This window comes from Mustela putorius, unplaced genomic scaffold (assembly GCF_011764305.1).
Source record: "Mustela putorius furo isolate JIRA1106 unplaced genomic scaffold, ASM1176430v1.1 tig00003834_pilon_pilon_pilon, whole genome shotgun sequence".
In the NCBI taxonomy this organism is placed as follows: domain Eukaryota; kingdom Metazoa; phylum Chordata; class Mammalia; order Carnivora; family Mustelidae; genus Mustela; species Mustela putorius.
The window spans coordinates 26,788,007-26,803,554 of NW_025421987.1; positions in this window are offsets into that span (position 1 = coordinate 26,788,007).

Here is a 15,548-nt window from a genome sequence, read left to right on the forward strand (position 1 = left end):
ATGATCCCGGGGTCCTGGGATGGAGCCCTGCATAGGGCTCTCTGCTTGGCGGGGAGCCTGCTTCCTCCTCTCTCTCTGCCTGCCTTTCTGCCTACTTGTGATCTCTGTCAAATAAATAAAATCTTAAAAAAAAAAAAAACTTAAAAAAAATCTGCTTTATAAGTGGAGGCATTCAGTTAAGCCCATGTTGTTCAAGAGTCAACTGTATTTGCCAGATTGTGATTTTCTTTCCACTTGAATAAATTACTATAATTGTTACCTAAGACCGAGATAACAATGTAAATGGAAGTACAGTAGGAGGGAGAATAAACTATCTTGTTCATTTGACCTCCACCCACTTGTGTAACAAAGTAAGATCCTTTCGTGTGTACATATTGCTGGTTTAGATGTGTGTACACATCTGGTTTAGTCAGATGTGTACCTGACTCCTTCAAGAGACTGCGAACTGTTTAAAGACTCTTCTTTACCTCTGTGTTCTCATGTTCTCAGTGTCAGGCACACAGAAGGTATTTTATAAAAACTTCATAAGAAGTGGAGTTGTAGGGGAGCCTGGGTGGCTCAGATGGTTGAGCGGCTGCCTTTGGCTAGGGTCATGATCTCTGGGTCCTGGGATCGAGCCCCACGTGGAGCTCCCAGATCGACAGGGAGTCCACTTCTCCTTCTCCCTTTGCCTTTCCTCTTTTTTGTTTTTTAATATGAACAAATATCTTTATTGCAGCATATGTATAGAATTAAAGAATTAGAAACAATAAAAATATTCTTTTTTTTTTTTTTTTTAGATTTTATTTATTTGTCAGACAGATCACAAGTAGGCAGAGAGGCAGGCACAGAGAGGAAGGGAAGCAGGCACCCTGCTGAGCAGAGAGCCTGATGCAGGGCTCTATTCCAGGACACTGCGATCATGACCTGAGCCGAAGGCAGAGGCTTTAACTCACTGAGCCACCTACGCGCCCCGACAATAAAAATATTCTTTATGAGGGGTTAAATAGATTACATTATAGCCAAACAAAGGAATATTATATTGCTGCTCAAGAAAATGAGGTGGCTCCAGAGGTACCACATGTGACATATGGTTAAGTAGATATTTAAGAAATACGATAGGAAAGGGGTGCCTGGGTGGCTCAGTGGGTTAAAGCCTCTGCCTTTGGCTCAGGTCATGATCCCAGGGTCCTGGGATCGAGCCCCACATAGGGCTCTCTGCTCAGCAGGGACTCTGCTTCCCCCCCACCCTATGCCTGCCTCTCTGCCTACTTGTGATCTCTCTCACTATCAAATAAATAAATAAAAATCTTAAAAAAAAGAAATACAACAGGATGATATAATTTTTATTGAAATATTTAAAAATACATGTTATGTGTATGTAGGCTTCAAAGTTTGTGGTGTTTTTATAGCAATCTGTTGAGCAGTTTCCCTTGAGGACAGGCATTGTGACAGAGGTGGGTGGTGGTGGGAGGAGCTGTGGGAAGAACTAATAATTTCCTTTATTCACTTCTGTAATGTTTGAATTATTTTTTCAGCCAGCAAAAATATTTAAAATAAAAGTAGTATGAATCTGGGGCGCCCGGGTGGCTCAGTGGGTCTGCCTTCAGCTCAGGTCATGATCCCAAGGTCCAGGGATCAAGCCCCGCGCCAGGCTCCCTTCTTAGCAGGGAGCCTGCTTCCTCCTCTCTCTGCCTGCCTCTCTACCTGCTTGTGATCTCTGTCTGTCAAATAAATAAGTAAAATCTTTTTTTAAAAAAAGTAGTATAAATCTAGTAAAATGCAGGTAAAAATATTGCCTCTCCTCTTGCTTGTCTCTCTCTCTCTCAAATGAATAAATAAAATCTTTTTTAAAAAACTGCAGGTGTGGGGCGCCTGGATGGCTCAGTTGTTTAAAGCCTCTGCCTTCAGCTCAGGTCGTGATCCCAGAGTCCAGACAGTGGACATAAAAGAAATCAGATGAATTCTGTTCTTAGTGTTTGAGTTATTGACTTTGCATGGGAAATTGGGTTTACATTTCAAGTAATGCTGTGTGCTAAATTTTTCTGGCCTGTGGTATAAAGTTTAGCTTCTCTGTGTTTTCCAAATTAGGAGAAATTAGTCTGTTGTCGATAGAATTAAGGGGTATAATTAGCATTTCTGAGAAACACTCAAGTAAAATTAGTGAAGCTTAATTCAGTTTGGTCATTGAGCTTGCTTTTATTTGGCAGAACAAAGGCAAAGCTTAATTAAGGCTGTGCAGAGAGCAGTACCAGTCCAGGAAGAAGCTGTGAGTAATAAGGAGATGTTCACAGTGTTACTTTCGAGTCACCTTAAGTTACTTTGGAACAAGACAAGCTAGCAAAATAAAGCTTGGAAACACCTCACATTTGTGTGTGTGTGTGTGGGTTTTAAAAAACTTTATTTATTTATTTATTTGACAGAGAGAGAGAGAGAGAGAGAGCGCGCGCACAAGTAGGCCAAGCGGCAGGGAGAGGGCGAAGCAGGCTCTCTGCTGAGTGGGGGAGCCCGCTACAGGGGTGGGTCGCAGGACCCTGGGATCACGACCCGAGACCAAGACAGCTGCTTAACCGACTGAGGGACCCAGGTGCCCCAACATCTTGGATTTGAAGGAGATTTATGGCTTAAGAAATTATTTTATGTAAATTAAACACCAAAAGATGTGTGGCAATAAGATGTTTATAAATTACTTGTGGGAGTGTTAACTGGATCAACTATTTCTGAATCATTGTTTAGCTTATCTATTAAAACCAAGCATACATATAAGCTATGGCCTAGCAATCACAATTCTAGATATATACTCAAGAAAAATGAATATATTTGTTTTCCAGTTCATAAAGTCAGAAGTGAAAACCACCCACATGTCCATCAACAGAAAATATATAAATAAATTATAATATTTTCATAAAACTGAATACCATACAGCAAAGAAAAGGAATGACCCATAACTGCACACAATGTGGATGAATCTCACTGATACACTGGTGAGCAGAACAAGTCAGGTGTCAAGGAGTACATAGTGTATGAGTCCTTTTATATAAAGTTCAAGCCCGGGCAAAATGTATAGTATTAGAGGTCAGGATTGTGAATACTCTTTTGGCAGAGGAACAGTGACTTGAAGGAGTATGAAGGATGTCTTTAAGGTAACATCTGCCTCCCCTCTTGTATGTTTATTACATGAGCATGTTTAGTTGGTAAAGATTCATCAAGCTGTATACTTCTACAATGTGCACTTTTCTCTACAGTAGACTCCAGTGAGATTTTATGGTTAATCTCAATTGATACCCAAATCCTAGTAAATTGTTAAGGTATTATCATGTCTCTATAAATGAAAAAAAAGTGAGGTAAAGAAAAAATAAATGACACTTTCAAGTTACTTAAGTTACTTTTCACTTTGTTGGCCAGAGCTAAAACAGTTCTTTATTATATTATAGGTGAAGAAATGTTGTGCCTTGTGATAACTGTGCCTTTCCCCCCCTTTATAGGAAGTAAAGAGAGCTTTACAATAGTATTAATAATTATACGGATAGTACATCATTAGTTTCAGATGTAGAGTTCAGCAATTCATCAGTTGCATATAACACCCAGTGCTCATCACATCACACCCTCATTAATGTCCATCACCCAATTACGCCATTCCACCACCCACCTCCCCTCCAGCGGCCCTCTGTTTGTTTCCTATAGTTAAGAGACTCCATGGCTTGTCTCCTCTGAATTCTTCCCTTTCAGTGTTCCCTCCCTTTCCCTATGATCCTCTGCACTGTTTCTTATATTCTTCACATATGAGTGAAACCATATAATTGTTTTCCTCTGACTTATTTCACTCAGCATAATACCCTCCAGTTCCATCCACATTGATATCAATTGTTAAGTATCCATCCTTTCTAATGTCTGAGTAATATTCCATTTCTTTATCCATTCATCTGTTGATGGATATCTCAGCTCTTTCCATAGTTTGGCTATTGTGGACTTTGCTACTATGAACACTGGTTTATAGTTTGGATCCTTTGGATAACTACATTTGCATCTTTGGGGTAAATACTTAATAGCGTGATTGCTGAGTCATACAGTAGCTCTATTTTTACTATCTTGAGGAACCTCTATACTGTTTTCCAGAGTGGCTACACCACGTTGCATTCCCACCAACTGTGTAAGAGGGTTCCCTTTTTCTTTATGAAAAAATTTTTGAAGTATTATTCCTGGATCAAAGGGTATCCAACATACATTCCTATGGTTCTTGCTATAAGCTGCCTTATTGTTTCGCCAAAGAATTGTAGTTTCTAAAAATGAGGTCCTATTAAAAATTTAAAGTCCATTTATTAGTTCAACAAATACTTGTTTAGCTATGTGTCAGGCTTTATATCTGTTTTCAGTTACCAAAATGATTCCTTTTCATTCAAAAACTTTACTCAAATTAACTTTACAGACATAATATAAATTGTAATCTGAGGCCTCATCACCCACCAGATGGTTACCTCATCTCCCTGAGTTTTGCTTTCCTCATCTCTGAATGAGAATATCTGCCAAACTCTCTCCTCAGGGCCACTGAGGTGATCAAAGATGGAGGATGAGGTGACCAGGAGACAAGGTGCTCAAGAAGTGATGAGAAAGTTTTGAGGAGACAATGAGGTGAATGTGATAGGAAATTTAAAAACTGAAAAAATAAGTTTGTTAAACTATAAAGCATGATATGAATGTAAGATATTATTATGATTGGGAGAGGTGCTGCAATAGCAGCTCTTTTTTTTCATAGAAATATGACATAAAATTATAACTGTGGAATATAAAACTGGGTTTTGAAATTCTGTCACCACTTTGGAAAAAAAAAAAAAAAAGGAAAACACATTTCTGAAAATGCCTCTTCCTTTAACTGGAAGTTCTTGTTATATTATGACCATTTTATTAAACATGTAGATGAAATGATAAGTTAATAAAAACAAGTGGATGAGTTCACATAGGTTGCTAACTTCCCTCCAGATATGAGTTACATTAATGAGCCAGAATTTATCATATAAGGCATGAAAAACAAGACATGTGAATTGTAGTCAGGCTTTAACTTTGGCTAAGCTTTTTCAGAGTTAGAGTCATAGGTTTTCTTTCCCCTTAAACTGAAAGCAGCCTTCGAGATCATTTAGTTCAACTCCCTCATTTTACAGATTATTTTGGTTTCATTGTTTTAGCAGAAACCTTTCAATATATGCTTCCATTTGGTTAATACTTTCCCATCTATTACTTTTTCTTTTTCTTTCTTTGCCCATCTATTTCTAAAAGACATGCTGTGGGTATTTTTGAAAGGTACTTAAAATAGGGAAACCATTAGAATTATTAGCAGTCCAAATTGTTCAGGAAAACATTTTCATTATGGAATCACAAGATTTAAAAATAGTTCGCATTTACACTGAAAGGTTCCTAAAATGCTTTATGAATGAAGCTCTCATTAATCTCTAAAATGCATTCACAGTTATTTGGTTCCTTTATTAAGTGGTAGTGGAAATAGAAATCTAGAATCTCTACTCTATTGTTCAATTTCAATATACAGTTTAAAGATTTGCATGCCACTAGGAACTACAAACTGTCCAGAAGCTTTCTGGGGCTTGCCCCATAGTGTACACGACTGTGAAATGGTATTGTTGAACTAAAAGCAAAATTCTAGCAGAAAGGAAAATTAGCTAAAAACTTAATTATAATTTTCTGCTAAATGTCATTTATTTAATTCATGCTTTATAATTTTGTCTTCACTTTTGGCATATGCAAACTTTGGCTAATATCTTTCTCATGGTGAGAGAGACAAGGCTATGGAATTCAACTGACACCCAAATGATGCTCAAACACAGTACCATTTATTGAACCACGGATGACCTCGCATTAAGGTAAGAAGACAATTATAAGCAGATGTTTGAAGAGGAAACAGAAAATTCATGAACCAGCCAATTATCCTTCCTACAATATTAGGTATATTCTTTAGAAGTAAATAAAGCAAGTGACAACTGTAATTATGTTCATGATTTTGACTGGAGTATGGTATGAAAGATCATTTTCTTCTGATTCAAATTTTATTCTTAAAATTATCGTGAGGCCTTGGGCAGTTGACAACATTTAATACACACAGAGCCACATGACATAGCCACAAAGTATACAGGCTTAGAGTTGAACAGACTTGGGTTTGAGCCTTGACACTGACCTGTCATTTGTTGGTTTTGTCACTTATCTCATCCCTTATCTAACTTACACTGAGCATCATCTATGTATCAGGCATTGCTTGGGAAGTAGAACTACAAAGCTACAGAAATTAATCAGACACGATTTTGCCCTCGAGGACTTACACTTCGTGACGAGAGACAGGCAACAAATAAATCTATAAAACAAGACTATTAAAACCTACAAAATGGGGGATGCCTGGGTGGCTCAGTTGGTTAAGCCTCTGCCTTTAGCCCAGAGTCCTGGGATCGAGTTCTGCATCAGGCTCTGTGCTCGGCAGGGAGCCTGCTTCTCTCTCTACCTCTTCCTGCCACTCTGCCCGCTTGTGCGTGCTCTCTCTCTGACAAATAAATAAATAAATAAATAAATAAATAAATAAAATTTTAAAAAACAAACAAACAAAACCTACAAAATAGTAATGCTGTGAGGATTCAATGAGATGACATGCATAAAATATTTGATACTGGCCCTAGTATGCAATAGGCATATAAAAAATTTAGTTTTTCTTCATTCAATTACTTATTCATTCAACAATTTTTTTTAGAGCCAAATAAGTTTATGGTACTACTCTGGGTATTGAACAGGAGTCAGAGTTGTATCACCCAGCCATATAAAACTTGGAGGGAGAAGAATGGAAGTCAGTGTTTCAAATACAGAGCTATCTGTGGCGCAAGAAAGTATTGGATAAATGTCAATTATCTCCTGAAAATTAGATAAGTGCAAAGAGAGACAATAAGAACTGGATAAAAGTATTGCTTCAGTAAATGCCTTGATTAAATTGGCTGTCACGGAAGTGTAGTTTATCATTCAGTAGATTTACATGCATTTCTCCAATAAGATTTATCACTCATGTTTTGGAAGATAGCAGATTATAGAGTGACTCAAAATTGGAAATCAGTCTGACAAGCATGAAAGACAGTCTGACAAGCATGAAAGACTCTTGCACGAGCAAGAGAAGGCAACAATAAAATGCAAGGTCTTGAGACCAAGCTGATGAATTTTGCTACAGAGGCAAGAGAGATCAGAAAGATGTGACTGTCAAGAGAGGAGGAGTTAGAAGAACAGGGGCAAGGGAGGGCAGGAGGAGCACGCCCAGCGCTCAGAGAGCGTGTGTACAGTGTCAAAGAACAGAAGTTTGTGGTCAGGGGAAGGGAACTCGTAATCTCAAGGTATAACCTCTTCGCCGTCTCAAGTGGTGGTCCCAGGTAGAGTCATAAGGGGGACCAGTTGTGGCGGACATAAGATCCACTACTCAGGTCTTCCTTTTCAAGAAAGGAATACTGAATTTCAAAATGTGTGCCTCCGCTGTTAGCTCCTTCAAGATCTGCTCTGCATTGAAGCGGAGTCCACACTCTTCACATTCACATTCTTCTTTGGGTGTCCCCCAAACAGTGGCTGAGCAGGGCAGTGGTACAAGGAACTAGCCATTCCCATCCAACAGGCACTCCTTGGACTGACCACCATCGCTCTGCTGCTCCTTGTTGGGTTAGCAAAGGAAGCAGTGCATTCCGACCTGCTCAGTCCTGCTCACTCCCCTTTCCTTCTACAGGTGTCACTCCCCCCTGATAACCTTCTGTACTCCTAACTCCATCTTACCATCTGTTGCCAAAAGAACCCATCTATAAACTTTTAAGTCTTGTTGCATATATTCTTCTTATTTTTTTAATTATTTATTTGACAGACCGAGATCACAAGTAGGCAGAGAGGCAGGCAGAGAGAAGAAAGGGGGAAGCAGGCTCCCCGCTGAGCAAACCCTGAGATCATGACCTGAGCTGAAGACAGAGGCTGAGCCACCCAGGTGCCCCATTGTCGCATATATTCTTATTTTGTCCTTACAACAGCTGAGGTGTTAGAGGTAGTAAGAGCACCCATGCTTGCTTTACAAATGTAAAAACTGTAACCCAGAACACTTAAATAAACTGACTGTGCTTATGCTGCTAGGCTGTGCCAAAGTCGTGCCCTAATTTCCTCCAAGTCTTTTCTAAGCCCGGTGCTCTTTACCTTGGAGATATTGAGAATAAAAAGTGGCAATAAAAAAATGCTAAAGGAGGCCACAACTGAGCCTCTGCCCAACTTTGTAGATTTAGCATGAGGTTGAAATGTAAAACATTGTGAAGAAAAAAATTCCATACTTATAGTAGTACATTTTGATTAAAGAAGAAAATTATACATTATTTTTAAAAATTATTTCTAACCCACTCTCATTTTAAGGTTTCCTTTTGTGTATATTTATGAGGATCTTATTAAGAGTTTTTCAGGTGTTTTTTTGCCATCAGTGAAACAGACCAGAGTCCAGTAATTTCCATATCCAAAGAAAGTAGTACAACACCCTTTGAAACCACACTAGCTCTTTTACCATAAGCAGAGTAATTTACAAATAACGGTTCCTTTGTTGAATTCTGACCATTTATTTTTTTCTTCTTTCTTTTGAATTTGGAAACAATAAAACTCAAAACAAATATAGAAATATGGAGACATATACAGATGACAATAAAGGTCACCCATAATGCCACTGGTGTATTTGGGCTTTAAACCTTTTCCATCTTCTACTGGTGTGTACATGTATGTACATTCATTCCCTCACCCTAATCTTAACACCTCATTATACCCTGGAAGTTGTGACTATACTTCAACCCAGGAAGTACGTACAATTCCAAGGTCTCTTATATTGACAGGTGATGAAGTCACTGAAATCCACCTCTTATTCCTAAATGAATTAACAATATGTAACTTCTTAAATTTCAGATCTCACAGAGTTAGATCCCAAACTCAGTTCCCCCATATTTATTTTTTTGCTGAATCCTTATATACTACCACGGTGGTCCTTGATGGAGGGAAAGCATCTGAAAGGTGACTGGGATGGCTTTTGAAGAAATGAAGAAAGTAACACCTTTTGGATAGTATCCTGGTCATGGAGACCCCCAACTGCCCTACCTCTGAGGTCAGGTTCGGAAGCCAGGTTGAACCAGACTGGATTCTTGAAGTGGACCTGGACTGGAATGAACCTCCTGGAAACACCAGGACAAACGAGCTGCGGATGGCAAGGTTTTGAACAAGAAACATATCTAGGTGACCCTGTCCAGTGGTGATTCATCACAGGTCAGATTCCCATTTGCTGGAGTGCCTGGGTGGCTCAATCCTTCTGCTCAGGTCATGATTCCAGAATACTGGGATCCAGCCCCGCATCAGGCTCCCTGCTCAGCGGGAACTGCTTCTTCCTCTCCCACTCCCCCTGCTTGTGTTCCCTCTCACTGTCTCTCTCTGTGTTAAATAAACAGATAAAATCTTTAAAGAAAAAAAAAAAGATTCCCATTTGCTTGAAGTTCAGTGTTGGGAACTTCTGTAGGAAGTGTAGGATCTCTTTCCTAGAAGTGACTTGTGCAGGGTCACATGACTGGGAGAACGAAGTACTTGCTAAGGTGATACCACTTGCTTTTATGTCACAGCAGCATGCGTGTCTGGACAATGTTACAAATGGAGCTAAGCCACAGAAATAAGACACATTTTAAAATTTGAAATGATTGAAAAAAGGAATATGGAATCAGAGATACATTAGTGAAAGCAGCTGGTAAAATGCAACAGGCATCCACAGAATCAAAAGCTCTTCTTGATGAAAGGAGGCCCAAGCAATCTTCCTAAAACTGCATCATTTCCCAAGTCCCACCTCACGCGTCCCTGGGTCTTTGAAGGGACAGGCACCTGGTGACCAAGTTGCACCGACCGGTCCCATTGAAGTTACATGAGTGCCACCTAGTGACACTTGTTAAAGCTGAAAGTGGCTTAGGTAGATCTCTTAGACCTTCGATTTACCTGATGTGTGGAAACCAAAGCCCTGAGCGCAGAGGTGATTTTAGCAGGCTACATCTATCTGATTAGTGGCTGAGCCAGGCCTGGGAATTGGTTGTCCTGCTTTACAGTTTCAACTGGTGGTAACCTCTGGACTGTGCCAACAAATAAATCTCATGGGCAGTGAGAGCTGGACTGTGCCAACAAATAAATCATAACCTTCCAGGGCTTCAGGTGCCCTGTGCATTAAACTCCTAAAATAACATTTCCTAATAAATAAATAAATAAGTAAATAATAACATTTCCTTGTTCTTAAAGTCTTGAGACATAGGAGTGGCAGAGAGCAGAATCTGAAAGTTAGCATATGTCTCCAAGGGCATTTAATCATCTCCTCTCCTCCATGACCAGTGATCAATGACCTTAATTCCAGCTGTACAAATAATCAAATTATTTCCTATAAGCAAGTGCTCTGGTCTAAAGTCATCAGCCTTAATCCAGGGAAGATGCCTTCACTATCACCTTTTAGGCTTTCTGCCTTCAGCCTCTAGCTTTTCAAATGAAGCAGGTCTGACCCCATCTGGGAGACCAGTGCCACTGGAACGATTCAGGCTTTGATCTCCAGAAGTCAGGTGTTTTCCAGTTCTCCAAGCAGAGCTGTTTCAGGATTAATCTAAACTGGTGGTTCTTTTTATTTTTTTAAAGATTTTATTTGTTTATTTGACAGACAGAAATCACAAGTAGGCAGAGAGAGAGGAGGGGAGCAGGCCCCCCCCTCCCGCTGAGCAGAGAGCCCGATGTGGGGCTCGATCCCAGGACTCTAGGATCATGACCTGAACTAAAAGGCAGAGGCTTAACCCACTGAGCCATGCTGCCTGCACATTAGCATCACCCGAGGAACTTCTATGATACCACTGTGCTTGGGTGTGACCCTAGACCAGCAGAGTCAGAATCCCTGGGGCTGAAGTTCCCACATTGTTGTGTATGGTTTTTGTTAAACTATCCGCGTTATTCCAGTGTTCAGAAGATTGTGTGGGCTGAGCTTGCCCTGAATAAGAGAATTGAAGAGTTAAAAGCAGGAAGAGTGGAGTTAGATAAGCTCATTCCACCCAGGGTCTCAGACAAAACTGGGTATATACTCAAGTCTCAATAAATGACCACAGAGGGGTCCCCGGGTGCTCAATGAGTTAAAGCCTCTGCCTTCAGCTCAGGTCATGATCCCAGGGTCCTGGGATCGAGCCCCACATCGGGCTCTCTGCTCAGCAGGGAGCCTGTTTCCTCCTCGCTCTCTGCCTGCTTCTCTGCCTACTTGTGATCTCCATCTCTCAAATAAATAAATAAAATTTATAGAAAAAAGAAATGACCACAGAAAGGAACTTGTCCAGAGGAAATGGTACAATAATGCGGAAGGCATTCCCAGGCTACTCATCTCAGGATTCCCTTACCTCCCTGCATAGGAAACATCTTCGAAAAATCACAAGGGAACTTAGAGGTAGAAGAAGCAGGTAGACAAAGCCAATATAGAGCAGGAAAAAATGTTTCAAAACATGAATATTATTCAAGTACACCTCACCCTCTGCTTTCGTACCTGTCCCATTTTTAATTCTTAATCCTCCCATTCAAATCACATATAGTGTATAGAGACATGTAGAATTAAAGGGGCCTGCCATATTCCAAAACACTGCCCTATTAATTCTCCGAGCAGTGACATTTGAACTGAGATGTGAAGAAAGAGTTGGTGTACACATGCTGGGGTCTGTGTGTGCTGGGGTGGGGGTATTTTTCAAGGCAGAGACAGCTCAGGCTGTTGTGAGACAGCCCATGTGTTGAAGGTTTGTTAAAGGAAGGCAGAGGAAGCCCGTGTGATGGGGAGGAGAATGTGGTATGAGAGGGGACTAGAATGTTCATGAGATGCCAAAGCAGTCAGGGCCTTGTCCATTAGTTTTCATATTCCAATATACCACATCCCACTTTATCTCATGCATTAAGTCCATTGCACGTTTTCCTGTTTGCTTTGATCTACTTTTCTTTCTTTCTTTTTTAAGATTCATTCATTTATTTGAGAGAGAGAGAGAAAAAGAGCAAGAGTGGGAGAGGGGACAGGCAGAGGGAGAGGGAGTCAGAACTCCAAGCCGACTCCACACTGACCACAGAGCCCGATGCAGGCTCACTCTCATGACCCTGAGATCACCACCTGGACTGAAACCAAGAATCACATGCTTAACACAGGGCATCACCCAGGAGCCCTGCTTTGATCTACTTTTATGATCTTACCTTCAGTATCAGTGACTGATTCTCCTTAAGAACTGCTGACCTCCTTAAGAAAATCTCTAGGTGGGGGCGCCTGGGTGGCTCAGTGGGTTAAGCCGCTGCCTTCAGCTCGGGTCGTGATCTCAGGGTCCTGGAATCGAGTCCCGCATCAGGCTCTCTGCTCAGCAGGGAGCCTGCTTCCTCCTCTCTCTCTGCCTGCCTCTCTGCCTACTTGTGATCTCTGTCAAATAAATAAATAAAATCTTAAAAAAAATAAAAAAAGAAAATCTCTAGGTGCTTTTTCTAAAATTCCAAACCTTTATTCCTATTAAACGTGATCATATTCATTTAGGGCAATCCTCTTGGGTCTCCTCCCTCTTTGGGAGCTTTGTACTATCACTTTACTATTGATCAATAAACTTTGCTGTGGGATGCCTGCAAGGCTCAGTAGGTTAAGCAGCTGCCTTCAACTCAGGTCATGATCCCAGGGTCCTGGGATCAAGCCCCACGTTGGGATCCCTGTTCAGCAGAGAGTCTTCTTCTCCCTCTCTCTGCCTGCCACTCCCTCTGCTTGTGCTCTCTCTCACTCTCTCTGTCAAATAAATAAATAAAAATCTTTTAAAAACAAAAAATAAATAATTCTACTTATTCGTTTAGACTTTTCCATGTGCATATTCAAATGGTCATCTCCATTTTTTTTGGAAAAAGCAAAAGAAGTATCAGACACAATTCTGCAACTGTTTTTCCTCCCAACTCTTTAGTTTTATTTAATAATAAATAAATGATGGGTGCCTGGGTGGCTCAGTCGGTTAAGTGTCTGCCTCTCCATTCCCTACCAAATCCTGGCTGAGTTGTCTGTACCATCACTGGCCTAGTCTTCCAACCACCAACGTGCCTGGTGGTTTTCTGCCTTTGATTAGGTCACTCCAACCCTGAAGATGTTTCCCTTTATTTTGGCCTACTTGAACACTATCTGTCCAGGTGAACTCAAAAGATATCTGGGGAAAGAGCTTTCCAGATGAAGGGAATGTTAGGGTTGCAGATTATGTAGAGCCTCATTGGACTCTGTAAACTATGACTAGGCAAAATTTAAGCATCTTACTTATGCAGGAATATAGGCTTTGTCTCTGCGGACAAATTATCATAAAATATAACAAGTCAATAATCGTACAAGTCAATAATTTTTAAAATAATAATATTTTTATATCAGGAAGAAATTCTTTGTTTCAGGCTAAAAATGGTGGTTTAAGATTTGCCTCACTCTGGACGAATTTCATTAAGCTGAAACAGGAACATCCAACAGAGCAATCACACCTAATTGTGACATATAATAAGGACCCTGAAGTAATGCCTTCCTTCTTCATCTTTTTTGTATCTTCATTAACTTATTTTCTTATTTAATACAAACACAACAATCATTTCTACTTCTAAAGTGCTTCTTAAATTGGGAAGATAGAAAACCACTTGCCTATTTAATTTAAATTCAGACTTCATATTCATTCACTGCTAATTCATAGGGCGGCTAGGAGGATTAAATGAATTAGTGGAAGTGCTCAGAACAATACTTGCCACACAGTAAACGCTCTGTATGTGTTTGCAGTAATAATGTTATATACTCTCCACTCATTCATTTATTCATACAGCAAATTACAGCTATGTGTTGTACTATACCAGGCACTGGAAACGTAAACGTATTAAACTCTTCTCAAGGATCTCATCTCTACTGGAGAAAACAAATATACAAATACATAATTAAAGTGTGTAAATGCAGTGATTGAGGTGTATTTAAGGGGAGGGGTAGCAAAAAGCAGAAATGAATAATTCTGCTTGAGCGAAAGAGTAACAGAGGAAATGTTGCTGAGTGTTAAGGCGAGGCGTAACCAGCTGAGCGAAGTTAGTAGAAACTAACAAGAGGAAATAAGCTTTTAACAAAGACATAAAGTCACAGAGCAGCAGAGTATCCCTGAGGCTTTATGGAGTGACTGTTGTATATGTTATAAGAAAAGAAAGTAAATACTGTACTTGCAATTATGAGAGGACTGTATCATTGTAAAGTATTTGAACACTCTTTAGAGTGGATGGTGAGCAACCAAAGGATCTGAGGTACATTTCCATCTTAGAAAATATGCAACAAGAGGCACAAATTCAAATACTTGTGAGGACGAAACAATTAAGTGTGTAAATTGAAAAAGCAAAAACAAGTGTGTAAATTGGGGTATGGTCTAAAGTGATGAGGGAGTCATAGGGGAACTAAAAAGACATCCAAGTGATTAAAAATAATAACAGGGACACTTAGCTGGCTCAGTCAGTAGAACATGTGACCCCTGATCTCAGGGTTGTGAGTTGAGCCCCGCATAAGGTGTGGAGATTACTTAAAAATAAAATCTTAAAAAAATATCAAACTTTGGCAATAAAATACTACAAGACATCTTGAAAAAAAAATTACAACAAAATGAAAGCTGCTAAATAAATCCAGTCTGAATGCTGCCAGCTTGAACTCCTGGTGTAGAAGCTATTGACTGTTTGGGGGAAACTGGAAGAAGGTAGAGGCTAATTAAGGAATCTTCACATAAAACATAACAAGGAACAAAAGCGGCAAGGATGAAGAAGGAGGACTCAACCCAAAATATGTTTAGGGAAGAAAAAAAATCAATTAACCCTGATGACTTATGGAAAGGAAGAAGGAAAGAAGCTAAAATAATTCCCAAGTTTCTGGCGTAGATGACTGGAAATATGATAAAACCAATCACCTGTAAAGAAATGGCAAGGCCTAGGAAGGTAGACATGATGAGCTGGTTTTAGAATTGTTGAGTTTGGAGTATTTGCTGGTCACCCAAGTATAAGCTCCTAGTAGGTGGCTAGATTTACAGATAGTACAAAAGAAAGGCTAGGGCAAAAATACAGATATAGGAGTTACCAGGTTGTAGGTAGGAATTAACAACGGAGATGTAGTTGATACTATTCAAAATAAAAGTGTGAGGAAAAATTATAGAAAGAAATTTTTTAATTTAAATGTTTAAAAGTGATTTTGTATTTGTGGTCATTTTCATATCATTACCTCCTAAAATTTCTTTTTATTTAACTTTGTATTCTTCTTAAGTGAATTGGGCATGTAGAAATGACAGTGATTAAATGTACAACTTACCATGGGTACTGGAAAAATCAGCCTGGAAATAACGGATTCATAGAAAATGTAACCTATCTGTATTTTTTACACATATTGTTAAAAGCATATATCATGTAACTACTTTCAATTACACTAGATGGTTCCTTGCTATTATATTTGGTAAGACATACACCTAAAAAAAAGAGTTAGTACAAGAGTATGAGGTAAATGG